At 51.5% G+C, this 12580-nt stretch overlaps 1 protein-coding gene and 1 pseudogene across 2 annotated transcripts in view; one reads left to right on the top strand and one right to left on the bottom strand.

Moving 5' to 3' along the window:
• LRRN2 (leucine rich repeat neuronal 2) overlaps nucleotides 1–1497 on the bottom strand; it is a 70559-nt gene extending 69062 nt beyond the window's left edge. For both annotated transcript variants that reach the window (XM_045841313.1, XM_045841315.1), the window contains exon 1: nucleotides 1103–1497. The gene's annotated coding sequence lies outside the window, so the exon portion shown is untranslated. The remainder of the gene's footprint in view (nucleotides 1–1102) is intronic.
• Nucleotides 47–12580, top strand: part of LOC123820583 — a 55803-nt pseudogene continuing 43269 nt past the window's right edge.

A 12580-nucleotide genomic window follows, 5' to 3' on the forward strand; every position in this document is an offset into this window, starting at 1 on the left:
GGAGCCTGCCTTGTGCCTGGGTGCGTGAAAAGACCCAGAGCTCCCAATGACGGTGAACAAGCTGGCAGGGAGCCTCCTCTACCTCCGGACCTGGGGAGGCAGTTCTTTCTACCACCGACCTCCTGGGATCTTCAAGCAGAGGGTCTGTCCAGTTCTCCCCTGCCACTGAGCGCTGCACCCAGCCCACCCGCTCCGACCCAGCCCTGCCATTTGAAGCTGCGTTGGCTCCAACAGATGGGAGCTGCGGCAGCCTGAGGAACAGAGCACAAAGCCCAGCTGACATTTTCCTTCCTTTCGTTGGGTGGGGGTGGAAGAAAAGGGGGGAAGCACAGCAACACCCCCAGGGGTCGGGTCTCTTGCACCTTTAGCTTCTCAGCTCAGCCCCCGTCACGGGCAGCTACTCGCTGGCTCAGCAGCCAGACCCTGCGCCGCCCTTGGCTGCAGGACAGACGGACCACCTGTGGCTGGCCAACCCCTCCTGTCTCCCGGGTGCTGCGGTGGGCGCAGAGCTGTTCTCCCGACGCGGCTTCCACTCTCAGAGCCCCCAGGCTGAGCCCAAGGCCAGTCCATCCCCCAACCCAAATGTCCCATCCCAGGCTGCGGACGGACCCTTGCCGGCCCGGGAGGCGCCTGGCTCACGGTTCCAGATACTTCTCACAGACACCAAGGCCACCCTGTCCCTCCGCACGGACACCCGAGCTCCAAGGAAGGAAAGTCTCCGCGGTTCTGGAGCGCTGCCACCCCGCCGTCCGCCCCTGTCACACCCTCCCTAACCTCTCTGCCACCTCTGGGCTCCCCGACATCTCAGGACCCGCTCTCCCCAGCAACAGTTTGGGGCGGGGCGGGCCCCTCGGGGTAGATTACTGCCCAGACACCGCCTCGCCCTCCGCCTCGGGTGCAGCCCGCGCAGTTGGCCACCTTCTTTACATTCTCCAGCACCCCCTCCCTTGGCGCTCGAGGCTGCCTCCCTCCCCGAGTCACCAGCTCCCCTGCAGGCAGCTCAGCTGCGCCTGCGGCCGTCCTCCCGCAGCTCCCGCCAGGTCCCCACCCCCAAGCCAGCGGGCCCAGCGCGGCCGGGATTAGCCCTGAGCCGCACACTCACCCTGGGGCCGCCGTCCGGGTCCCGGGGCCGCCGCGCGGTTCGGCTGCAGCCCAGGCTGAGCTGGGGAACCTGATCTGCGCTCTTCTTCCTTGTGCCGCCCGCCCAGGCCGAAGAGGCTCGAGGGCGCCTTCCCGCCGAGGAGTTGTCCTGGGAGTGGTGCTTGGGCAGAGTTAGGGAGGGCGACCGCTAAACAGCGATCCGCTCCGCGCATCCGCGCCCGCGCCCCGCGCCCGGGGCTGTGCGCGGCCCTTCGCGATTGTGGCTGGAGGCTGCGGGCTTGAGTCCCGGGCTCCCACGGCGCGCCGCGCGGCCAAGTACACCCAGCAGGCTCCGGTGGCGCCCCACGCCCCTCCTCCCGGCTGCTCGCTCGCCCTCCTCACTCGCTTTTCTGCTGTTCTCCCAACCTCCCCTGCCCACTCCGGTCGCCGCCTCCCCGTCTGCAAGCCACGCCACCCCCTTTCAGTCCCGCTGCCATTTTAACTCCTGAGTGGCCAGACGCACCTTCTCCCTAAACACACGTTCACACCCCGGAGGAGGAGCTGGGTGGGGCCAGATGCTAAAGCGAGCGTCTGGGGCCGGTGGTGGTCTTGTGCCTTAGATGAAAGGCTCGGCCGAGAGAAGTTGGCACGGGGCCTGGGTCTGAGAGGAGCAGGAGGTGGTTCTTCTGATTTCTCTTGCAACGGCCAATGGAGTCTACCCTTCCGAAGTCAAAAGGGGACCAAGGAATCCAAAGGGTGGGTTAGAATTTGTTCAGTGGACACAGGCGCCTCTTAAAGAATGGAGTCAATACCCCGAGCTCTGCTCGCGCTTCTCCAGCATTGCCCCCTGAGCAGGTTCCGACATCTTGGAACACCCCACCCTGGCCCTTAGCAAAGGATGTCATCTGCTGAGTGTCAGGAGCTGACAAGCCCACTTAGGCCCTGGGCTTCGGGGAGTGCCCACCTTGCAGGCTGGATGTTGTGGACACTGGGAAAGAGAGTGAGAGCTGAACCGTGATAAAGGTGAGCTCTGGGCTGCTTCCTGGTGGCTTAGAAAGGCTGGATACCCAGCGATTCCGTTGCTGGGACTATATCCCAAGAATCCAGAAATACCAATTTAAAAGAGTTTATGCACCTCTATGCTCCTAGCAGTGCTAGGTACAATAGCCAAATGTTGAAAATGGCCTAAGTGCCCATCGGTAGATGAGTGGATTAAAAAACTGATTTTTTACACAATGGAATTCCATTTACACAGTGGAGCAGAAAGAAAGAAAGAAGAAGGAACTCTTACCCTTTGTGACAGCATGGATGGAACTGGAGAGCATTATGCTAAGTGAAATAAGCCAGGCGGTGAAAGACAAATACCATATGATCTCACTTATAAGAGGAATATAATGAACAAAATAAACTAACAAGCAAAACAGAACCAGAGACATGGAAACATGGAACAGACTGACAGCTGCCAGAGGAAAGTGGGGTGGGAGGGAATGGTGGAAAGAAGGGGAGGGGATTAGTCAAAGAAAATGTGTGAATGACCCAAGGACATGGACAACAATGTAGGGGTTAACTGTGGGAGTGGGGGGTGGGCTGGGATGGGCAGAGGAGAGCAAAGAAAGGGGGGGAAACTGGGACAACTGTTAACAGAATAAACAAGAATTAAAAAACTAAAAAAAAATTTAAATAGGAAAAAGAAAAAGAAAGGCTGGATCCCTGCCACTAGTCTGGACTTAGGAGAGTGGGTCTCCTGCTGGAGCAAAGGCTGAAGGCCCAGGCCTAAGTGGGCCTACTGCCTGGACCACTCAGAACGGACATAACAAGCTCACCTCCAAGACAGAACACACCCGCTGATGGGTCTTGCTTGACCACAGGTGGCAGAACACGATCGGGAAGTGAGTGGGGTGGAGTCCAAGGTACTCGGAGTCCTTTGAGGAGGTCACCCTGGATGTCTTCCTCCGTCCAGGGCTTGAGTCAGTGCCTTCTGTGAGGTAAGCCCTGGATGGAACGAGGACAGAGTTTTCTGGCTCTGTCTTTTCCAAGGGCACAGCCAGTGGTAACTCCATGCCTGGAGGCTTTTATAAAGTTGCCTTGGAAGTCTGTTCTGTATGCACAGAGGGGGTTCTCACTTCATGTATTCAATAAGCATGCATTATGTGCCCATTGTACCTCTGAAGCCACCCCCATGCCACCACCCTCCACCCCTGCTGTGGAGTATAAAGCCATCCTGACCTAGGGTTATTCATGGAAGGTTTTATGGAGGAGTTGAGATTCAAGCTGAGTCCGGATGGAGGGATAGGATTTGAACTGGCAGAGAAAACACGGACCAGCAAAGGCAGGAAAGTGGAGACAAGCAGAGCAGAATGGGTTGTCTGGGGTACAGCAGGCAGGGAATGTACAGAGCTACTGCTGGATGCTGTGCTTTTTCGCAGCTCTCATTTTATCCTCTGAGCTGACTCTTACCCCACTGAATAGACAAAAGGATGGAGGTTCAAAGAGTTCAAAACCTGCTGTCAGAATTTGAACTCTCTTTGAACTCACAGTGTCCTTGCTCTGACACCACATTGGATATGCAGAGTGGAGCAGCTGATGGAGAGTCTGGATTGCCAGGCCGAGCAGTTTGGCTCGCCTGTGCACACGTGATCGGGGATGAAAGAGTCAGGAAAATGTGAGGCCAGTGAGGAGGCTGTTGTAGGAAGGAAGGGGAGGGGAGCGGTGAAAATAGACAGCAATGGGCCTTCGTAAGGAAGACCTACCAGAACTTTGACACTGAAGGGGGTCAAAACTTGACTCCAAGCTTTTGCTTTTGAGTGTGTTTGGGTCCCTGGTCAGTTCAGTGGAGCCACCTCAGCATCCTGAGGGCCAGTGTGACTGTATACAGACTGATCGTGAAAAGGAGAGAATGTTACCAGCCCTTTACCAGCTCAGGAGCCCGAACTCTCTCTTACTCCAGTGCCTCCGCATCCCAGCACCTGTGCGTGGCCTAGTGTGTGTCTTAGTGTATGTTAGCTCCCAGGCAGCAGGCTTCTGGAGGGCTAAGACTGTCCCACACGGCATTCAGTCAAGACTAGTGCCTTACAGGAAGTACTCCGTACCTGATTATTGAAGAATAAATGGGGTAAAAGCAAGTGATATTTGCCAAGTGGCTGGTTCCTACGTGACAGACCTTGTAAGTCACATGCTGGGTAAGAGCTCAGGGAATTGCATTGCCCATGGGGAGAGAAAAGGAAAGCCTTCTCTTGAGCTGACTCCAAATCTATTTACAACCCAGTGGGACTGAGGAAAGAGTATATAGATTTGAGAGCCAGAGATTTGAAGCTCTGCTTACACTTCCTCTGTGCTGCTTCAGGAGAAGTGCTTAATTTCTCTGAGCTCCAGTTCTTTCCCATGTAAGAATATTAATTCAAGTAATAGTGGTTAATACTTGTTGAACATCTACCACATGTAAGACATGGTGCTAATCACATTTAAGCAAGAGCTCATTAAAAAATTCACTAACCTGCCCTGGTTGGTGTAGCATAGTGGATTGAGTGCCAGGCTGTGAACCAGGGGGTTGCCAGTTTGATTCCCAGTCAGGGCACATGCGTGGGTTGCTGGCTGGGTCCGCAGTTTGGGGTGTGTGAGAGGCAAATGACTGATGTATCTCTTACACATTGATATTTCTCTCCCTCTCTCCCTCCTTTCCCCTCTGTCTAAAAGTAAATAAATAAAATCTAAAAGAAAAAATTTCACCCACCCTAGGACTCTGATAGGAGAAAACAAAGTTCACCATTTACGTAAGTGGTACACGATAGAGCTGAGAAGAGTCTGAAGCGCTGCACTACCCTGAAACACTTCCTTAAGCTGAGGGTAGCAATCAGGTGTTGATTCACACTCATGGATGGTTGTGAGAGGAGGCAGGGTTGCCAGTGTCTAGCAGCGTGCACGGTGTCTGGCCCATCGCCCTTCTTGGTAAATGGTAGTCTTCTCTCTCAAAGCAGGGCTGTCCTTCTGAGCCAGACACTTTCCTGGGAAAAGATGGGGGCTCCATTCAGTCCTTTGGAAGCTCTTAGGTAGTTACCCAGAGGACTTAGTGACCCTGCCACTGACCTTTCTCCTTCCAAGTTCATCCTCTAGGGTTAGCCATGCATAACTTCCTGACGGGGAGCTGTGGAGGGTGTGTGTGTGTGTGTGTGTGTGTGGTTCTGTAAGAGCCGAGAGTCTCTGGAGAAGGATGCTGGGATTACGCACCCCTACAAATGCTCCTCGGCTCAGTCCCACTTGGTTCTTTAATGTAGTGTCAGACACTGCGCTGTTTGTGTGGTGGGGGGCAGTGAGGGAAGGAGGCTTCTGGAGCCTGGCAGATGAGCCAAGGCAGAGAGGGAGGCAGGGAGTGTGGTGCCACCTCTCTCAGTAGACCCGCTACTGCTGGATGCAGCCTCTGCTTGCCCCCACCCCCCAACCTAGGAGGCTTTGGATGAGACCTTTGGAGTCACTGTGGACTGTTGTCCCCCCAGTGACCCAGCTAAGTAGAGAGTATGGCCCTAGGGCAGCGGTCCTCCGGCTTAAGCACACCTAGAGTGGGTGTACAAATGCAGATTCATCCTTCTTGCTCCAGAATCAGATCCCGTGGTTCTTGAAATCTGCCTTTTGGCAAACTCTCCAGGTGATTCCGGTTCAGATGCCTAGAAGGGTCCTTCTTTGAACACACTGGCCTGCAGTGACCTTTGCTCTCTGACCTCTCCCTGTCTGGGCTCAGTGACAGCAGAGGCCTGTACCCTCACTATTAGGGGACAATAGTAAAAGGACACAGGGACCTCGCCAGAGGCAGATTCATGGTGAAGCTGATGAAGCTTCAGCTGTAGGGTTGCTCCCTTTGGGGACCGGAGTCACAGAGTGTTCTCTATGAGAAGGGGAGGCCAGTTTACAGGCAGGAGGCATTTTTATGTAAGCACTCTAGTACACTGGATGAAGAAATGTCACAAGAAAGGGGTGTGAGTTTCCAAGGCTCGTGTAAATTATTGTGATTTTTCCAGTTCTAGAGAAACATTATCATTGGACCTCATTTTCCATTTACTCTTTTCCTTCAGAGGGCCACACAAAGCCTGGATCTTCCCCTGGCCTCTGACCTCGGAGAGCTCTCAGGGTCCACAGACACCCCTGGATCACAGAGAAATGAGAAAAGCAGGAGGACACTGCAGATGGCAGAGCTGCAGGGAACAGCAGGGAGTCTTCACATTCCTGAAAAAGGCACTGCAGGTAAAAGTGATGCAGGTTGAATCTGTTTTTGCCCAGAAACAATATGATGATAGAAATTATGTTCCTCACCAAGATCCTAGTGCCCAGATTTTTATGGGAACAAGTCTAAACACCGTATTTATCCAACTGGAATGATACACCTGCACTCTTTATTTGTTAAATTGAATTTGAGTATATAAAACAGGTAAACTGGGCAATATGGTCACCAAATCCCATTCTGTTTAATTTAAAAGGTATTCAAAAGGTTCCTGGGAAAGACGCTATTTTGGGGAGTGAGTGGAGATGCCCACTTCTCTCCATACAAAAACCTGTGTGGTCAAGAAGGAGACCCCCTTAGGCCTGAGCTGGGAGAGCAGGGTCTGTGCCCACGGCTCACCGGAAGACACGTGACCCAGGCGGCACCACGTGTGTGTGCCAGCGGCCGAGTCTGAAGTGCTCGTCGTCTCTGGAGTCTGGGGGGGTCTGCACACCAGGCATGGAGCCATCGCAGGGTGCTTGGAGGGCTTGGGGGTTGGATGCGGCTGATCTGGGGTGGCTTCCTGGAGGAGGAAAGTTTTGAGAAGGTACTTGAAGACAGAGGAGGCAAACGGTTAGGCTTCCTGAAAGGTCAGTCCCAGGGATCCTCAAGGACCTTTCCATTTGCCTTCTGACCCACCTCTGACAAGAAGCCTTTGTCCGTAAGTGCTCATCACTCACCTTACTTCTACCTCAGTGTTTTTCACACTGCAGGTGGAGGCCCGTGAGTGGGTTATAATAAGGACTTTTTTAAAAATGAAATAGAACAGGGCAGAACATATTTCGTTAATATTTTTGTTCCATTTTCATGTAAACACATGATGTACTGAGCTGTGGTGTTCGGTGTATTTCTTGCTGTGGGTCCCTCATCACACCTCGGCTGCTTGTTCCCAGAGCCTGCGAAGAGGCGACGCAAGGGCCATCTCACACACGAGGGATGAAGGGTTTGTCCAAATCCAGCCTTTCTTTCTGGCATGAATTCTGTTGATTGTCTTCTTTTCCAATCAGAGTCTATTCATGTCTGAACATTTCACTTTGGAAATGGTTCATGGGGCAAAAAAAAAAAAAAAGGGTTCCCAGTACCCTAATTTCATCATTTTCTCTTTGTACTGTCTGCGACCCCTATATTTTTCTTATTTTTTACAAAGAAGGAACTCTTTATAGCCTCACTTCCAATATTTTAATTTATTCCAACCTGAACCCTAGAGCTCCCAGGGCTCTGCAGAGGTCACTCCTAAAGTCTCTTCTAGCGGCCACCACCTCGGTCTGTTTCTGCTTTTTAGACCCGACCAAAAGAACCCCTGGGGAACTGAGCGAAATGCAGTCCCTGGATCCCACCCAGCAGATCTGAAGTGGGGCTCCCACACTGCGCTTTTGACCAGCTACCCAAAGGATTCTGAGAACCACACCTGGAGGACCAGTTACAAACCATGGAGAAAATTTAGCTGCTTCCAGAAGCTTTCCTGGCTCACTCCCTATTCCGATCACATCACTCTTTCCCTTCTGCAGGAGTAGCCTTGGTTTAGGCCACTTTATATTTACTTGCCATCATTTGCACTTCGTTTAAAGTTACTTTGTCTGGGTAGCTTGCCTTCCTACGTAAATTATAAACTGCCCCAAAGAACTGTGTGATTCATTGCTATTTCCCCAGAGTGTCCAGCAGAGAACCTCGCTCACGGCAGGCTTTGCCGAAGCCCTCTGTGCGCAGGACAGAACCTCCCATACACCCCCTGCCTCTTCCAGCTTCTCCCACGGTTGGGAGTCCCCACCCAGAGTGCTAAAGGCAGGGGTAAGTGTCTGTGCTGTGCCCTGGGTCGAACAACTGTATTGATTGGCTGATTTCAGCTCCGCCTGACTTTGTCCTTTCCATCTAACCTCCATAGAGTTGGAGAGATGTGGACTGGTAAACACTAATGAGTCCAGATGACCCCTGGGACTGCAGCTTTATCAAGGGCTCTCTTATTCTTCCTGTTCAGAAACACACCCAACAGCAAAGGCAGAGGGCTGAGCAACAAGGCTGGAACCAGAATGAGGCAAGCTAGCCAACAGCAGCCTGAAGCAAGCATTCTGAGCCATTCAGCCTGACACTTAGGCCTTAAAGTGGACAGAGGGAGAAAGGCTTCTTCAGGCAGAGGCCTGCCTGGTCCCTTCGCATACCTTGAGGAGCTGTCCTGCATGGTAAGTGATTCAGGTAAAACTGACACTGAGCCCCGATTCTGTGCTGGGAGCCTTCAGTGCGCTGGCTCACTCAGTCCTCAGGAGGTTCGCAGCGGCTAGTCTCCCAGCCAGAAGAGGCCTGGACTGCACTCAGCACCACGTCCTCTGGTCTAAGTCCACTTGTTCCCCCTCCTTTTCTCTCTCCAAACTCCCCTGGCTCTCGTGGAAAAGAGGCCCCACAGCCCCTGAGAGCCAATTGTCAAAGGGATTCAACTCTTCTCTGTGAGAAAGCTCACCCTTATGTTTTACCCTTGCTGCTCCTTCTGCTATGAGTCACATTTCTTCCTATTTTAATCTCAGGGGAGTTGAAAAACAGCCTGTCCCTGGTCACCGGCCTCTGTACGTGGGACCCAAGGCCTTTCGGTTCATGATGTCTCTGCTGTCTTCTTTTCTTCAGGCACTATAAACCCACCTCGTTTGCTGGGGGTGGTGGGGGGAGGTTCTTTTCTGGAAAAGAAAAATTGTAAGGGGGAAAGGTAGGGGAAGAAGGGAGCTGAGGAATAACTTGATGCCATTATCTCGTCCCGAGCTGAGAAAGGCTGACCTGCCTAAAGACAGGACATGAAGGATGAGCCCGCAAATGATGGGCTCCTTGTGGGCCAGGACCCTGGGCAGAGAGGCCAGGAGCTAGGGCCGCTTCAGTGTGCTTCTGCACAAATGGCCACTGGCCCAAATCCCTTCCCAGACCCCAGGCCCCTGCTCTGGCAGGGGAGATGGGTGAGCTGGCCTCTGGGAGGGGCCTCTTCCAGTGTGGCTCACCTGGATGCCTCAGTCACAGACAAGTGGGATTATCAGACTGCACATGGGAGAACAAAAAGCTGAGGACAGGGGTCAGACACCCAGGCCCTTTCCTTCCCTGTCCCCCTGCAATTCAGAGATGATCTCCCATATGCTGAGTAGGGTGGCTGCAGCGGATGACTAATGCGTGCCATGTTCAAGATGCTCTCTCTGCACAGGAAAGTACATTCAGATCCAGGTTTTAATTGTGTGTGATTTTAGCTGAGATGGCGTTAATTTATTTCCTTTGCTACTTCAGCGGTTCTTCCTCTTTCATCACGATGAAATTATCTGGAATGTATCTTTTTTTCTTAAGGACAAAGAGAAGAAGCTGATCTTGCTCCTTTTCCACTGATTGAGGTTTAGAACATTCTAGGGGCTGCCAGATGCTGTTCAATGGGTGCTTCAGGATGGAGACCCTCAGGTTTCCCACTCCCTAGGCCCCCTGCCCTCCCACCAGCTACCAGATTTGCCCAAGGGAGTGCTGGAGGACAGAGAACCTTTACTATCCAGACAGTTCCCCTGATAAATCCACCACCGGGGGGGAATTTCCATTCAGGGCTGGCTCCAGTCAGTTTCCAAAATGAGAGGTGATTTCTTCCTTCCACAGCCTTCAGAGAAGAGGGCAACAGAGTCCTTCTTGGAGGAAGGACATAGGGTTAATCAAAGAAGAAGGGTGAGGAGACAACCAAGGCCCCTGAGGCTCGTGTTTCCTGACTTCGGTTAGAAGAGGATCTATCATTTAAGAAAGTGGCTAGGGTCCGGGTGAATATGCTAACTCTCAAATGCTATGTTTTTAATTTTCTTCCACTCAAACTCTCTCTGTGAAACACATAAAAATAGCACCCACACCTTCAGAGATTCTGCTGCATTTTGCCCTAGAACTTTGCCCTCTTTGAAAATTACTGTTTTCCTGTGTATCTATACTAGCTAAGACCATGTTATCAAGCCTGCCTGTAGTTTTTATTATACAAATAAAATAATTTTCTTTTTCCAAATATAGAATTAGAGTATCATCTAGACTATGCTTTTTCAATCTCTATGTAAGTCCCAAATTGGGGATTAAGCCCCTCCACCCCTCCCCATTGGAGAATCAGCACATCACTACCTGAGTACCCAGGAGGGAAATCAGAAAAGCGCTCACCACACCAGATGGGGGCTGTTTAAGGACCCTTGTGTCTCTTGTCCAAGTTGCTCTCCCCATCCTGTGAAGTCAGTGTCTTCGTTGGTCCTTACGGCACATAGCGGGGCATTCAGTAAGTACGTGTTGCATGCATCTTACAGTATTAAATCATTACCAAGTGCTTGGCACGGTGTTGGTGCCTGGCACCTGACAAGGTGCTCAATGAGTACTAGCTGTTGTTCCTCCGGCCCCCGACACCCTCCCTCCTGCACATGTCCTGCTATCTGCCCTCTGTTCAGAGGCTCCCACTGGTGGAAATGCCGGTTTTCTTAAGGCACCCGGGGTGGCCCTCAACATCCTCTCGCTCTGTGCAGCTCACATTTCACCCCCAAACACTGACCACCCGTTCAGACGCTGGCTTCTTTCGGTCAAGTTGGAAGCCAAGCGCAGTGCTGTGCACATAATAGGGCCATTTGTTGAGGGAGGGGTGAACGGTCTTACGCCTTCTACATGGCAGCCATCCAGTCAGGCGAGGCAGGGCCTGGGGGAAACTGCGGCTGGACCACACGGCTGCTCAGTGAACAGTGAAGCCTCCGACTGTGCTCTTTACGGACAGGGCTCTGGTCGACCAGCACACCCTCATGGCTTGAAAAGCATTCTGGGTAGCTCATCTTTCTAGTGTGTTTAGGGGTTTATTGGAGGCCAAGATCACTCTGCTGTTTAAAATTTATTTCTGAGTTCTCCCTGGATTGCTTTGAATGGCGCTGGAGTTAGGATAGCTTCTTCTTCCAATTGCTTTTGGCCATTTCCCGGCTGTGTCTGCAGCAGTGTCAGTCTCTGCAGTGTGATAAGCTCCTTGCCCAGCCGGGCCCCAGCCCGGGTGCCTTAGACATGCCTATCTGTCCATTCGCCCAGACCTGCCATTTCTTAAGAACAAAATATTGTAGTGTGATCCTGCGATCACCTTCTAGACATGCGTCCCAAAGAAATGAAAACTTACGTCCACTTAAAGTCTTGTGCCTGAGTGTTCACAGCAGTTTTATTTGTAACAGTCCCAGACTGGAAGCGATCCAAATGTCTCTGAAGGGTGAATGGTTAGACAACCTGTGGTCCATCCGTGCTGCACAGTTCAACTCAACAACGAAAAGGAGTAGACTATTGATACACAACAGCTCAGGGCCTCGTGCTGAGTGAAAAGAAGCCAGTTTCAGAAGGTTATATACTTCATGATTCCATTTATATGACATTCTCAAAATGATGAAACTTCGCAGATGGAGAATGGATTAGTGGTTGCCAGGGTTTGGGGAGGAGGGGCCGTTAGAGGGGAGAGGGGGTGGTACCACTGAAAAGGGGCAGCTCGGGGGAGCTTTGTGAAGCGAATAATTCTGTATCTTGATTATAGTGGTGGTTACACCTGATAACATTGCATAGAACACACACACACAAGTGTGTGTAAAATTAATGAAATTTGAATCAGGTCCATGGATTGTACCAATGTCCATTGAGAGAGAGAGAGAGAAGAAGAAGAAGAAGGAGGAGGAGGAGGAGGAAAAGGAGAGGAGGAGGAGGAGAAAGAGAGAAAGAAAGAAAGAAAGAAGGAAAAAAGGAAAGAAAGGAAGAAGGAAAGAAAGGAAGAAGGAAAGAAAGGAAGAAAGAAAAGAGAGAGAACCTCCAGCGTTTGTTCACACGGTTTGTCAGCCCCTGGTCTGCCTCTGGTCTTAAGCACAATCTCCAGGCGGGTTTAGAAGGGCCAGACTCCCCTGGCAGTCTCAGATGGTAGGGATACAACTAAAATACTCTAGTTCTTTTTCTAGCCTACAGTGAATACATTTTCCCAGAATCATCATAATCTCTTTTGGGAGTTCTACATATTTCCAGCTTATGCCTTTTCTTGGGGTATTGTGTTCTAAGTGGATTATCTACCCTGTGAAGGAGAACTACAAACTTATTTTGTTTATTTGATTATTCTAAGCCTAATCAGCTTCACCTTTGAGTTTAAGGAGGATCCTTAATTAAATTACCATAGAACTTGCATTCTACTGCTACTTTACTTTGGGGCTAAGTCTGTATTCTCTGAGCTCCTGTTTCATTCCCAGTGGTCCAAGGCTCCACCCCGCAGATGTCATGGGGTGCCCA

This window comes from Phyllostomus hastatus, unplaced genomic scaffold (genome assembly GCF_019186645.2).
Source record: "Phyllostomus hastatus isolate PE091 unplaced genomic scaffold, TTU_PhHast_1.1 phas_contig_36, whole genome shotgun sequence".
NCBI classification, from domain to species: domain Eukaryota; kingdom Metazoa; phylum Chordata; class Mammalia; order Chiroptera; family Phyllostomidae; genus Phyllostomus; species Phyllostomus hastatus.